The 13,925-nt window shown below is 38.0% G+C and overlaps 1 protein-coding gene across 1 annotated transcript in view; it reads right to left on the bottom strand.

Annotated features, from left to right (window-relative positions):
* The window catches only part of zmiz1a (zinc finger, MIZ-type containing 1a), a 143,388-nt gene that overhangs the window by 103,789 nt on the left and 25,674 nt on the right, over window positions 1-13,925 (bottom strand). Inside the window, exon 2 of the mRNA XM_077236786.1 lies at window positions 1,022-1,145. The gene's annotated coding sequence lies outside the window, so the exon portion shown is untranslated. The remainder of the gene's footprint in view (window positions 1-1,021; window positions 1,146-13,925) is intronic.

Genomic DNA, 13,925 nt, shown 5'->3' on the forward strand with positions numbered 1-13,925 from the left:
GTGGAAATATTTTCCTGGTGCAAGTCAAAAAATAAGAAACATTTGAAGTGAGAAACCCAAGCCCTTGTCATTCGATCTCTTTCCCCTCTCTTTCTTCTCTGTTGTTCCATTATGCAGGTGCTGGAGGCCTGAGGGTACGAGGCGTTCTGTGTGCAGATGCAGCTACCCTGCGCATAAACACTACCAGACGTCCATCCAGCACGGGTCTGTTCTGCCGAATATTACTCACAGGCTTCCAATTTGGCCAAATCAACCCAGGATGTTCCTGATGCTCACCACACTCTCATAAAAAGGCATAATCGTACAGGATATGTAAACATCTCTCAGCTTATGGCAGAAGACGGGAATGACCCGCTGCCGATACAGAGGACAGAGTACAAAGGTCGAACGTTATCCAGATGTTACATACTTTGTTCTAAGCCGCTTGAAATGCTGTTACTGTTTGGTGATTTGTTATGCTTTTTGAGACAATGGGAGTCACATTTACATACACTCGCAGTTACAACTTGAAAATCTCCTTATCAACATTTTTGCATCAATATAGGTGTCAATATAGGTGTTTCTTTTTAACGACGTACATAAACTGCAGAAATCATCAGAGCTGTGGCACAGAAAGTAGTGTGTTGCAAAAGACATATAGTCTAAAGTGCGGTTGTCCTTGTGCCTACTCTCTGTCAAAGCTCCAACATAAAGCAACAATTGTGACTTGAAATTAATTTAGGCAAATTAATAATTAAATCGCATGTAATCTCATGATCTTTCCACTTAACGCCAGAGTTAAAAGGAACACACGTCAGGTTTGGTATCAAAGAAGGGGTATTTGAGCCTTATTACTGGGGTTGTCAGTGTGAAAAAAGGCACAGTAAACATCACTGCCTTCAAGCCAAAATGCAGAATGCCATTAAATTATCTGTACTGAAAAAAACAACAACTAAATTTACAGCCATTTACACAAAAGTGTACAACAATAAACTTCATGACATTGTAAAAGCAACATGTCAGATTTAAAAGGCATGCCAACCTGTGTGTTCTTCAAGCTGGGAGTAATGTCAGCAGCCCCCCCTCCCCCTCCCCTCCCGTCCCTTCATATAGTCCGTGGGGAAGGTCCCTCTGCGAGCTCCCGTCCAAACTAGGGTCCACTGCACCTGGGAAGAAATAAAAGACATGTTACACCTTCAGCTTGAAATTAGAGTATCCTCCCAGGGACACTCACCAAACCAGAGTAATTCACTTCACACGCACACCCCTGACGATATGACATTTCCCGCTCTACTGATGTATCCGCACAGGTCTGGTACGGCATGTTTTGTTTGTGTTGCGCTGGGGAGTTTTCAGCTAGAGTGACATCAAACGCAGCCACCCTGGGGTGTCTGGGAGTAGACTCCTGCTATAACCCGCTTCCCTCTGCTCACAAACTGCGTCCTTCCGAAAGGTTATCATAGAGCCGCTTTGTTACTCCTAATCCAAAATTCATTACATATAGCAGTTACCACAATTTAAAATGATACGTTTCCTGAACGGCTGGGTGAGCTCCTTCACAGTTCGCTGAGAGGTAAGGACGTAGAGAAACAGGGTAAAAACGGACACCAATGCTTTGTGTAATTGCGAGAGCAGAGCACCATAAACATGTAGACTGGTATGTGTCAGCACCAAATCTAATTTACCGACCTCACAAGTGATTGCACGTTGCCTGGTAAGCCAATTAAGCGGCCATTAACCTTGTATAAGCGATAGGGGTGGAGAACCTTTGGTTTCTTGGCATGTGACAGGGTATTGAGGCCGCTTTTTGAGTGACAGCTATGTGAAGGTCAGACGGTAATGTGTGGCATGAATGTGCAAGTGATAATGACTAGGCCCTCTCATCGTACCCGGCTCGGATAGCTGCTAACTGGATTGGATGGCCGACCACCACATCTCTCTGAGTATGATGCACACACGTCCTAAGCTGCTGAGAACAGGATCAGCAAATGGCGATGTGCAGCAATGCCCGCGATGGAGCGAACACAGGAACACCGAGTCTCTGTTGTGCTGGTCAGATTGCAAAAGTTAAGACATCCTGAGAGGAGCCAAGTTTCTAAGCAGCTGCTTCCAAGCAGTTTTTTGGACCTCATATTAACCTAAATGGATCCACAACACTTGATATGCTTCTCATTTGGACATTTCAAAATGATCAGACTACCTAAAAATCCCACTGAACGCTGAAGAATCCCTACGCTGAAGAAGCGTTTGAGTCACTCTTTCACTTGGGCCAATAGAGTTTTGTAGGCCAGCCCGAAATTTAGCATCACCTTTGTTCCCTCAACAAAAACCCAATAGGATTTTTCTACTGGCTTTTGGATTATTGCATAAAATAAGCTCTGTGTCAAACAAAAGTTTGACTCTTAGGCCTTCATGTTTTGTTCATCATGATTATCTTCACAAATGAACACAAACTTTTTGAATCTTGAGGCCTAAATACAATCGGTAGAAGTAAACATCTAAATGAACTACACCATGGCACATGATTTCTGACAACTCTTTCAGTCGTAATTTAAAAAACATTTGGTCACACTTTACGGCCCAATTATCACTTTTTGAATTTGGGATGATGAAGTGCTAAAAACTTCATCGGGTTTCATCTGGGTTTTGGCCAACAAAAACTACAATCACTGCAGCACTCTATAAGCAACCACCTACCCCAACAGACCCTAGCTACAACATAACAGCATGATAAAAAACACTCAGAACACATCAGCAAACAAAGCAACACCATGGCAACCACCCACAACATCCTGACAGCAAAGCAACAACTTTAGGACAGGTCAGTGATCAAATTCAGGTACTCATTTCAATAAACTTAAGTAATTCTGTTTTACCTGTATGAGTGAACTTGCATCATATAGCTACCGATATGAATGATCAGAGCAAGGATTCCACTTTAGCATCTACTTTAGTCTTTGCGCAAGTGGAACAATTGACAATTTTACAGAAAAGCAATTAGAGGCTGTTAAATGAGTACATGCTTCATTCCAGAAGAGGAAGATTGCCATTTCTGCATATTTGAATCCACTAGAAGGCAATCACTGAAATATGCAAACATTCATGAGAAAATAAATGTAGTGGAAAATTTGGTGCATATCTGCAATCAAGTTTCATGTGCAGATCTAGGAAGAAAGAACAGAGCTAAGGCAAATCAACCTGATATTGAGTATCAACTGTTTCTCAATGAGGTTTCAAATAACTCTTAAAATATTCCAGAGTAATAGCATTCGTTTCAAAATGAGAGATTATTGGAAGTGTCAATACTGTTACTGATACAGAGCATACATCTGTATGCTTTTAAAATGTGTCGATCCTCTGTGATAACTTTTTATTGAGTGCTAGAAACAAGTCCTTTTCACAAACACTGTACAAAATGTCTCTCAACTGCTTGCATACCTGTTCTGACAAAGTCATGGACAGCAATGAGGAAAAAACAAATGCATTTAATAAAATTCAATTATCTGTTACTTTATAATGTATGGCTTAAACCAATACAATTCTGGCCCAGTATTATATGGATTTATCAAATAATTAAATATGTATGCATGCACGTTTGTATGTATACAGTCATATATATAAAAATATTATATAATTTTGAAATCATTCTGGTTTTTCATTTAGATGATATGATATGACATCCCTATACTTTTTTTAAAAAACACATTCTGTGCTCTAGTGTGCATGTCCGTCAACCCTGCACAATTCCACTGATCTGCTTCAACCCTTCAAAACCATGACCCTTCTCCATCCTCTAAATGCTGTGAACTGCACTAGACGACACGCTCCTGCATGCACGGAATTCTCCGCATCCGAAAATTCAGGCATAATTCTGAAAGAACCAGTCGTTTTCACGTAACACACCCTCAATTCAATTTAAACAGACTATTAATGTTGAGTCATGACATGCAGAAAGAAAGAAAGAAAAATCAATCTAGCCAGCAGTGCAAACAGTTGATAATTACGAATGGAAGTGGGGGGTGGGAGTGCAAACATCATTTGTTAAGGTGAAACAGTACAGTTCCTCACTACAGACAAGAGTCGGGTGGCAGAACCCTGCCAAAAGCAATAATTGATCATTTACATGCAAATAGAGAACGCAAAAAAATTGGTTAAAATAATAAAATAAAACCAGCGAGCATTTTGAAGAGCCGCATCGCATGGGCATCCAGCAAAATCAATTCACACTCTGAAGAAACCATTTTCCTCAGCCGGAGATAATGTGTCACACTATGGGTTGTCAGATACTTATCAGAGGGAAATTAGTTGAGGAAAACTATTCCCACCCAAAAACAAACAGGTCAAGCGTTACACCTCGCTCCCAAATCAGTGATATCATCAACTGGAGCTCCAGAGTAGGCTAAATGTCAACAATTGAAACAATTTGGGCACGGTTCCCTCTAATTGGTCATTTCTAAAATGTCCTGAGGATATAACAGAAAGCAAACACTGCAGTCCTTCTGTTGTGTAGCCACTTCTATAGCTTACTGTAATAGCATTTAGAGCTGTAGAACGTCAGATATTCAGGGATGATCTGATTCAAACATTTACTTTGGTTTAGAGATCCATTTAAAACACCAAATGTCAAAAAATATTCTATCTGATAAGTTTAATAAAAATGTGTCATTAAACTAGCTTTTTTTAGGGCTGGTCCGAATACCATTTTTTGAGCTTCGAAGCTTCGGTAGTAATGAACATCGAATATTCGAAGCTTCGGCGAGAGGGGGCTGAACATATTCTTTTCACTAATAAAGGCAGGAATCTCTGTGTTGGTCTGTCTTTTTGCATTTTGATTATTTCGAGAACCGTTCATCCAACCGACTTCACAAGGGAGTGCAGTGTTGCATTTGGTGCAATATAGATGGACACGCGAGACGCGACACATTCAGAATTAATAAACTTTTAGTCAGCTACAGAACAGCGCGAGCGGGAAGCAGCGCACCTCACGCGGGCAGGGTTTATATGCTCCGAGAACGGACATTCCACTAGTGATATAAAACGCACACACACAGGTCTGTTAAATTAAGCAATACTTTTAAGGTAGTCTAATATTTTTCTGACTAACAAATTACTGACACAGTAAAGGGTAGATTTAAATAAAGAAAAACGAAATTTAAATAAAGAAAAAAATTAATTTAAATAAGGAAAAACGAAATTTAAATAAAGAAAAAAATTAATTTAAATAAAGAAAAACGAAACTTAAATAAAGAAAAACGAAACTTAAATAAAGAAAAACGAAATTTAAATAAAGAAAAATGAAACTTAAATAAAGAAAAAACGAAATTTAAATAAAGAAAAATGAAACTTAAATAAAGAAAAAACAAAATTTAAATAAAGAAAAACGAAATTAAGTTAAATTAAAAACGAGATTAATTTAGATTGATAATAACGGGTAAAAGGCTAATACATTTTGTTTCTATTATTCTATTTTCCACAATGTCAAAGCAACCCAAAACACAAGCTCAGGCATGCACTTCGGTCCATACAAACTCCGCTGTTCTGCGCTCTAGCCAGAGAACACTCCCGTTGCAGTTAGGCGTCGGTTCTATTTCTAGCATGCACGCATTTTCCGCGTGGCTCGAGCCGCGCCTGAGACGTGTGTTTCACACAGGCAGTGTGCAAACTCCAACCTGTTAACATGGGAGCTGAAATAAAAACGTACATGCCACACAGCTGAGACACTCACGCCATGCAGCCAGTGTGTCGCCGGCCTTATTCAAGCGCGAGTGAGAACCGTTTCGCGGGGGATCCCAGGTGTGCAAAAAAAAAAAAACTAATATTCGACTGTCAAATTATCAAATCGAATACCAACCCACCGAACGAATATTCGAATATTCGAATATTCTGGTCCAGCCCTAGCTTTTTTACACTTCACTTAAAGCTGAAGAGTGTAATTTTTTTCAGTGTTGAAATACTTTTTCCAAGCTTAATATGCAGAGACAACTATTAGCAAGACATTTGCAGGATGAATCCCGTGCTGCACTATCAAACATTGCTCTGTTTGTTTGATTGTGAATCCCTACCAGACCAAAACAGCAACACTGGCTCAGCCAATCAAGTGACTTTGGGAGCGGAACTATCTGCTCATCAACCAATAAAAGACAAAGGGGTTTTAGGAAACTTGTTTGAAAACAGTCATTATTAATGCTAAGTGGTGCGGACATAACACCTTGCCTTTAATGATGCAGTCTTCTCTCCGTAAAAAACATTCAAATATGGTTCAAATATCTGCGCACAAACAGACTTCAAGTGAAATAGTACTGGTTGCAATAAAAGCATAACTGTTCAGAAATGCATACAATACCAAGGCCAGATGTACATGCCAGTCAGAAAAAGGCCCATTCAGATCCTAGGTAGCTCTTGCAGTAACCAGTCAAAGACAAGCAAGCATCTAACAGAAAGAACCTTGCTTTTTTATTAAGAGAACTGTTTTAACATTCTTAACTACTGTCATATTAAACAACTGAATAATTTTCTCAGACACAAATATGATTTTCTACAACAACAAAAAAAATCAGTAAGATGTGTCGAAAATATTTAGGAGATGAAATCGTAAGCTAAAAAGATAAATGCTTAATGTAATCATATTACTTTAAAATATCTGACAAGGTCCAAGTTCACATATCATGTATTTTTGTTTTGGTCTTAATAGTAACTCACATTCATGTTTAAGTGACCTATATCTGTCAACAGTGTGAAAAGACTGTCGCTCTGAAAGGAGCTGCACAATAACGTCACACGCATTACCCACACATAATCACTTAAAAAACTACCATGGTAATCATATGTAATAAATACCATAATAACTCAACCATTTCAGAATCCTTCTGTCATTTTGTTTACATTTCTTTTTTTGAATGACAGTGGCAGCTAATAGCAAGTTACCACATTTTTACCACATGGTAATTTAATGGAAACTGTGGTTGCAATGATAGATGTTTGTAAGGAAGTGCATTTATAAACATCAAACCCTATATTTGTGGGACAGTCCATCATGTAAAATGAAGACAATATCTACAAATCAATGCTCTTTTAAATTTCCTTCAAATTTTGCTAACATCTTTCAGAAAAGCACATCCATTAAATAAATGGACAAACAGCATCCTAAATCCTCCATCATATGGCTTAAGAAGACTTGGGAAAACACCCATATAAACTACATTTATGATATTGTTTTTGTTACTCTGTCATCATTGTGTAGTTTGACAGTCCTAAGTATTCAATAAGAAAAAGTCAAATAAAGATGGAACAACATGAGTGCAAGTAAATTGTATTTTTGTTTTAAATGTAACACTTTTGGGTGAACTATCACTATAAATACATAAATATTAATATTGAACAAAATATTTGTATTATTGTGACTGTGGCCCGCGGGCCTTAAATTTGCACATTGCATGGATGTGGATCCATTTTGGTTAATATGAGGTCCAAAAAACTGCTTGGAAGCAGCTGCTTAGAAACTTGGCTCCTCTCATTATGTCTTAACTTTTTGCAATCTGACCAGCACAACAGAGACTCGATGTTCCTGAGTTCGCTCCATCACGGGCATTGCTGCACATGGCCATTTGCTGATCCTGTTCTCAATTTGTTCAAAGCTGAGAAAAATTATATATCAAATAATTTATTATTATTTAGATGTTCTGATTTGATCAAAGGTGGTTCTTGGCCTGAAAAGTTAGAGAACCATTTGATCCTCTGTTATCTTGACGACTTCTTATACTTTTCAAAAAGTATGTATCGCATCCATTTAGACATCATGCATATAGAGTCAAATGTCAGAGATTCAAGCAGCAAATTCAAAACAAACATGACGGGAATATAAAAATCGGACTCCATTTCAGCTTCTCCATTCTCTCAGCTCCATTTAGCCCTGTCACATTCACATTCTGTTTACCGCTACTGTAATTAACAGAGGCATCTCTCCCTCACTGAGACTCCACATCGTGGTAAAGGTACATTATGCAGCGTTTTGCTATGCTAATCCAGGTAATTTGCTTCATGCTGAGCACACTTCCCCAGTGTCTTGATTAACGATTCATTTTCCTGCATTAGAAACCTGATCAAGATACGTCACACAGTATCTCATATATTGGTTCTTAGAAAGAAGGCTTTCCTTGAAATCATTAATTTGCTTGTAGATTGTTCAGTTCCCTGCAAATCTGCCCATTCGGGAAGCCATTCAGAAAAGCCCGTATAAGCTTCTTTAAAGCAGATTGGAATGAGTGACTGGGCAAGTACTCCAAACTGTCTTTAGCCTTTTTTCGGGGATAACAGTCAGATACGCACAGCCTAGCCATAAACCAAAACACGGTCATACAAAACAGAACTAGTCTACGAATATCAATACTTCAGGTGTTCAAATAGCAGTGCTTGAAAATTATGATCTACATAACTCAGTGATGATAATAATATATCAGTTGAACAATACCTGGAAGACATACTGCATACTGAAGTATGAAACCAGTGGACAGTTTTCAAATATGATGGATCCTCAGCTCATAAACCATCATATTTGAAAAGACAAAAAAGGTGGAAAACTGTCAGAAGAATACTACCGTTCAAATGTTTGAGGTCGGTATGATTAAAAACAGTACCAGTAAAAACAGCAATATTGTGAAATATTAAAACAATTTAAGATAATTAACTATATTCTATTTGAATATATTTTAAAATGTAATTCATCCCTGATGGCAAAGCTGAATTTTTAGTACCACAGTCTTCAGTGTCACATGATCCTTCAGAACTTACTGATATGCAAAACTTACTGATATGCTGATTTGGTGCTCAAGAAAATTTTCTTATCACCATCATCATCATCATAAATGTTGAAAACAGTTATGCTGCTAAATATTTTTTAGGAAACCATGATACCACAAGAATCCTTTGATAAATAGAAAGATCAAAGGAATGTATTTATTGATTGGAAATATAATAGTTTTGTAACAATATAAATGTCTTTACTGTCACTTTTGAACAATTTAATGCATCCTTGTTAAAAATATTAATTGCTTTAAAAAAATCCTACTGACCCCAAACTTTTGAACGGTATTGTATGTCCAGGAGTGTATTAACAAAACACCTGCATACTACCGCGCATACTTCTTCAATACTTGAAATCAAATTCAGAACATACTCTGAAATGTAGTTCAGGAATTCAGACGTATCCTAGAGCTATGTGCTCATTCACGCGCAAGTCTTTATGAATAACACTCAAGGGGGATGTCGGAGGTCTAATCAAGGGTAGAGTGACTGATGATGATAGCAGCAGCCCCTCAACTGACAATATAAAGACATAAAGCACATTGAGCTATTATATGGAATAACTAAAGCAATAGTTCACCCTACACTCACATGGAGAGGAACGAAAAAAAGAGAAAAAACAAATTCTCCCAAGAAATCTTTAATGCGGAATTTTCATATTCTCCATGAAGTTTGATGATCTCTTGCTCACAATGCCAGAATACTGATCCGTCTAAGTGGAATCACGCTGTTTGATTCGTTCATTTGTATCCCTGTCAAAGGGAACGCTGGAAATATCAAATTTTCCTTTGAGCCAATACCTCATCCGTCAATGGGAACAAAAGGTCAGACACATTACAGTGGTCTGACTGAGTGTGTTCAAACCCAACCGCTGCTTGTCTGAGATGAACAATAAAATCCCTTCCAACAGTTAATATAATTCATTTCAGGGTCTAAATGGAAGCATGTTGCCACAGGGGGAAAACAGAGCACTAGAAAAAATTAAATGTTCTATAAAACACTCTAAAATACTTACAATTAAGCTTAGTTCAACCATCAGAAAAAAATGCTCACTAACGCCACCAAAAAGACAACATGGCAACTCGATTTTGTGTGCTAGGTCAAATTTCACATTACAAAATTAAATCTAGGATCAAGATTTGGGAAAGGCACTTACACACTATGAAACTACAGTGGGTTTATTTATAATAAAAAAAAACAAATAAAAAAAACAGTAGTCTGCTTGTGAACGATTTTTAAATCAAAATGACGGACTTCTCTGTGATCATGTACGCCAGACTTCTCCAATCATTTTAGTCCAGTTAAACTCCACCCCTTTCTTACAATCGAGTGCAAGTTCACATTAAGCCAATATACCTCCATACAATCAACAACTAATGGATAGAACCAACACCCAAACCAACATTTTTCTCTTATTCCCAGTTGTACATCCAAATGAATTTACATCCAATTGAATCAGTTCACTGGAATGAATCAACCTTTCAAACACTACATAAGCGAGAGCATGGTTTAGACCAAAATGATTCACTAGAATGAATCAGACTTTTTCCACAGCTGCATATGAGATTGTTTAGGATGAACCGATTCACTAGAACAAACCAGACTTTTCAATGTAACGAAGAGAATCGCTTAGGTGAGTATATGTGATTATTCCCTCTGTTTCCTGTTGCTTACAATGAAACAATTTGACATTTCAACCCGTTTGTAAAAAAAAAGTTTGTTACTAGAAAAACACTACTTTGAAAAATCAGCTGGACTACTGTCAGACAACTAAGAAATGCAATTAGGATATTTTTCTAGTTAAACAAAAAATAGGGAGATTGAAATGCTCTATTTTCCTGTTTGACGGACAGAGCCGAATCCCTTGTGTGCTCTTGACAGCACAGCGGATCCCAGTGATGATGCAAGTCCAGACCTCAGGCCCAGCTACAGTGAGTCACGGAGCAGAGCAGGCTGTTTGGATCACAAAAACTCATCTATTATTACACCACACATGTCACAACTCCCAGTGGCCCCCAAGAGCCTGACACACACACCAAAACAGCTGCAGACACTTATACATAAACACATCACCCACTGAGACAAGCCAGAGATAATAAAGAGCACACTTATATGGATACATAGACAACTCAATAGAGCACTTCTGTATAACACTTCTCATTGTGCACACACTTATTTACTATAAAAAAGATGCAACTGAAGACAGTGTTTTCACTGTTTTCTCAACAAAATGTGATAATTTGCTACATTGGATGCTCCAGGTCCAACAATGTAGTGCAAATCCAATTGCTTTTTACTTCAAGAAGGTTAAAAGCAAAGTAGGCAAGTTTCGCCGCTAGAGGTCGCTTATTCAAAATAATGAAGGCGTAGCTTGATGATGCCGGGAATGAGCTTGAAATCATACGAGTTGTCGTCTTCACCTCCACAGGCGATGGAAAGCAATCCGATGGGACAATCTGATCATGTTCATGGGTGAGCTAAAGTATTAAAGTTGTTTTAATGTTACAGTGGTATGAAGCAGAGCGCAGCTGAGAGCCTGGGACGTTTTACGTTGTTTTTTTTAAATCACTGTCGGTCCTTTTGTTTTGTTGTTTATGCATATTTTAAAATTAAAGTTATGTTTAACGTCCGCCTCCTTCCCTGAACTTTGTTACAGTTATGGTTGGTCACTTAAATTCACATTACTTTATTTCATTCTAATGAAACAGCCAAGTCTCTTTACTTGACTAATTAAAATTGTGGAGTAATGCCGACGCTGTTTTACTTTGTCAAAACAATGATGCAAAAAATACTCAAAAATACTTTGCTTAGTGGCTGGTATGAGACACGTATTGCACAATGAAGTATGCTAGATCGATAATAGAATATCATATTAATAAAAGCTGGATGACCTGTGTTGCTAAATGGCATGCAATTTATTTTAAAACATTGAGAAAATGCTGTATTAATAAATACTTTAAGCTGGGGCCACACTAAAAGATTTTCAAAATTTGTGAGACACCACAAACATGAGGATAAGAAATTATAGATTTAACTGTTGTATTCCTCTAGTGTGTGGAGTGCCGCAATGTGATCAGGAAAGCACACCACAAACTAACAGATTTCATTCACAAACAACAGAATCCCGCCTGTGAACACGGCAAATCTTGCAAAATCTCTCGCCGCATCAAACGTGACTAAAGTAAACAAACAAGGTGGATGACTGTCAGATGGGGGGTATTTAGATGAAGTCATGGAGACGGTATGAACATAGACTTTACAAGTTACGGCGCGAGCTGGAAGTCTTCTGTCAGCTCGCTTTCTGATTGGGTATTGTTTCGTTTCACGTGACAATCTCCAGAGACATGACATCTAATTCTCATGACATACTTTCTTCTTTGAAACAAAATAATATTTTTAAGAATCTAATGGTCTTTTCCATACAATAGCAGTTCATAATTACCAAGCATGTTATGCTACAAAATAAAGAAACGCCAAAAAAGTAGCTTTGTATAAGGCACAGACCAAAATTCTGATTTGTTCCTTAACTCAAGAACTGCTAAAACCCGTTCATTAAATTAGTGAGTTGAACTCTGATTCATGAATGAATCAGTCCAATCTGTGAACCAGATCAACCGGTTTACTGAAAAGAAGCAATTCACCTGGTCCATTTTTTTCTTCTTCTTTGAGTTCAACTAACTGACTTGATTCAATCACAGCAATTAATGGCTCACTGGAGGGTAAAATGATCAGTGAATAATTACATTTTACTATGGTTGTATGAAAAAGAGCCATGTTAATTTTCTTGAACATTTACCTTTTCGTGTCACACAGAAAAGTAACATCACGAGGGCAAGTAAATAATGACAGAACCATTCCTTCAATACAAACACGGCTGTGTTTCTCCCTAACAGACACACAAAGAGCAAAAGGTGCAGACCACACGCAGGTGCTCAACAGCAGAAGTGAAGGTGACTGGACGAGAGCGGGCGGGCAGGGCGGCTCTGACTGCTGAAAAATGAATGCAGCAAGCAGGCGGTGCTTCAGGGCCACTTTCCAGCACTAAAGACCAACAAGATCAATTACAGAGTGGAGATGTTTCTCAGCGCCACAGTGAGCGGCACCTTAATGAGAGAGGTTTCCATTACCTCCATAAATGGCCTAAGAGAGACGCACTGATGAAGCAAGAGCCGTAATAGCCTTTCTCTCTTTTCCTCCCTAATGACACTGCAAGTGGATTACGCTGCCAATCCAGCCATCCGCCGTGTTTATCATTTATGTAAATAACGTCAGAGTCACTGACACAATGTTGGGAGGAGGCTTAAAGCGAGGCACGGAGGAGCAAGGGTGTGGCTTCTATGGCTTTGCGTGAGGTGAGAGAATATTATCTGGTCGATGTTTTTTTTAAACATGCAACGTTACGTAAAATCTGTCAACATTTCAAGTGTGCAGCTGCTTTAAGCGACAGTGTGTTTGAATATGTGAGGAAGAAGTTTGCAGGTTTAGGTGTTCCCACTTTATATTCAGGTGAGAGTAAACGCCCTCCACTTCTGCATCAGACAGGTTTTTCTAATATGCGCCATCTGACTGAAGTGGGATTGAAAAAAACATCAGCAGAAATATACACAAGTGGCAATAATCCTCTGCCCCCAATACTTGTGCTGTGCAATGAGCAAACTGAGCTTATCAGGAGCAACCACCACTCCTTTTAATAGCCACCGTGATGCAGTCCTTTCAGGCTGGTTTCTGTTCCTGCTTTTTCAAGAGCTTTACTGAGTGTGAGTGTGTGTCCTAGTCCTCTCTTTTTTACATGAACAGTACATGTTCTCATACATCTCAATATTTTATTGTTTTAGCAATAAAACAGCCATCGCAGTCAATAAGATTCAAAATGTAAATGCAGTAAAATACTGCAAAAAATATATTTTTTAAAAATGATTATAAGAAATTTTTTGTTCAAGTTGCAAACCTTTTTAAAGATGACGGTTAAAGATCAAATCATTAAATCAGTTTTAAATGCATACATGGAAATTTACAATTCAAATTGATTAATTATAAAGATGTTTATGTATAAAACTTTACAGCTTTCCATATATATATAGAAATAAAAAAAGTCAACACTTTTATTCAGCAAGGATGCATTAAATTGATAGAAAGTTACAGTAAAG

Source organism: Siphateles boraxobius, unplaced genomic scaffold, assembly GCF_051911475.1.
Source record: "Siphateles boraxobius isolate OS27281-9 unplaced genomic scaffold, OSU_SipBor_1 20, whole genome shotgun sequence".
In the NCBI taxonomy this organism is placed as follows: domain Eukaryota; kingdom Metazoa; phylum Chordata; class Actinopteri; order Cypriniformes; family Leuciscidae; genus Siphateles; species Siphateles boraxobius.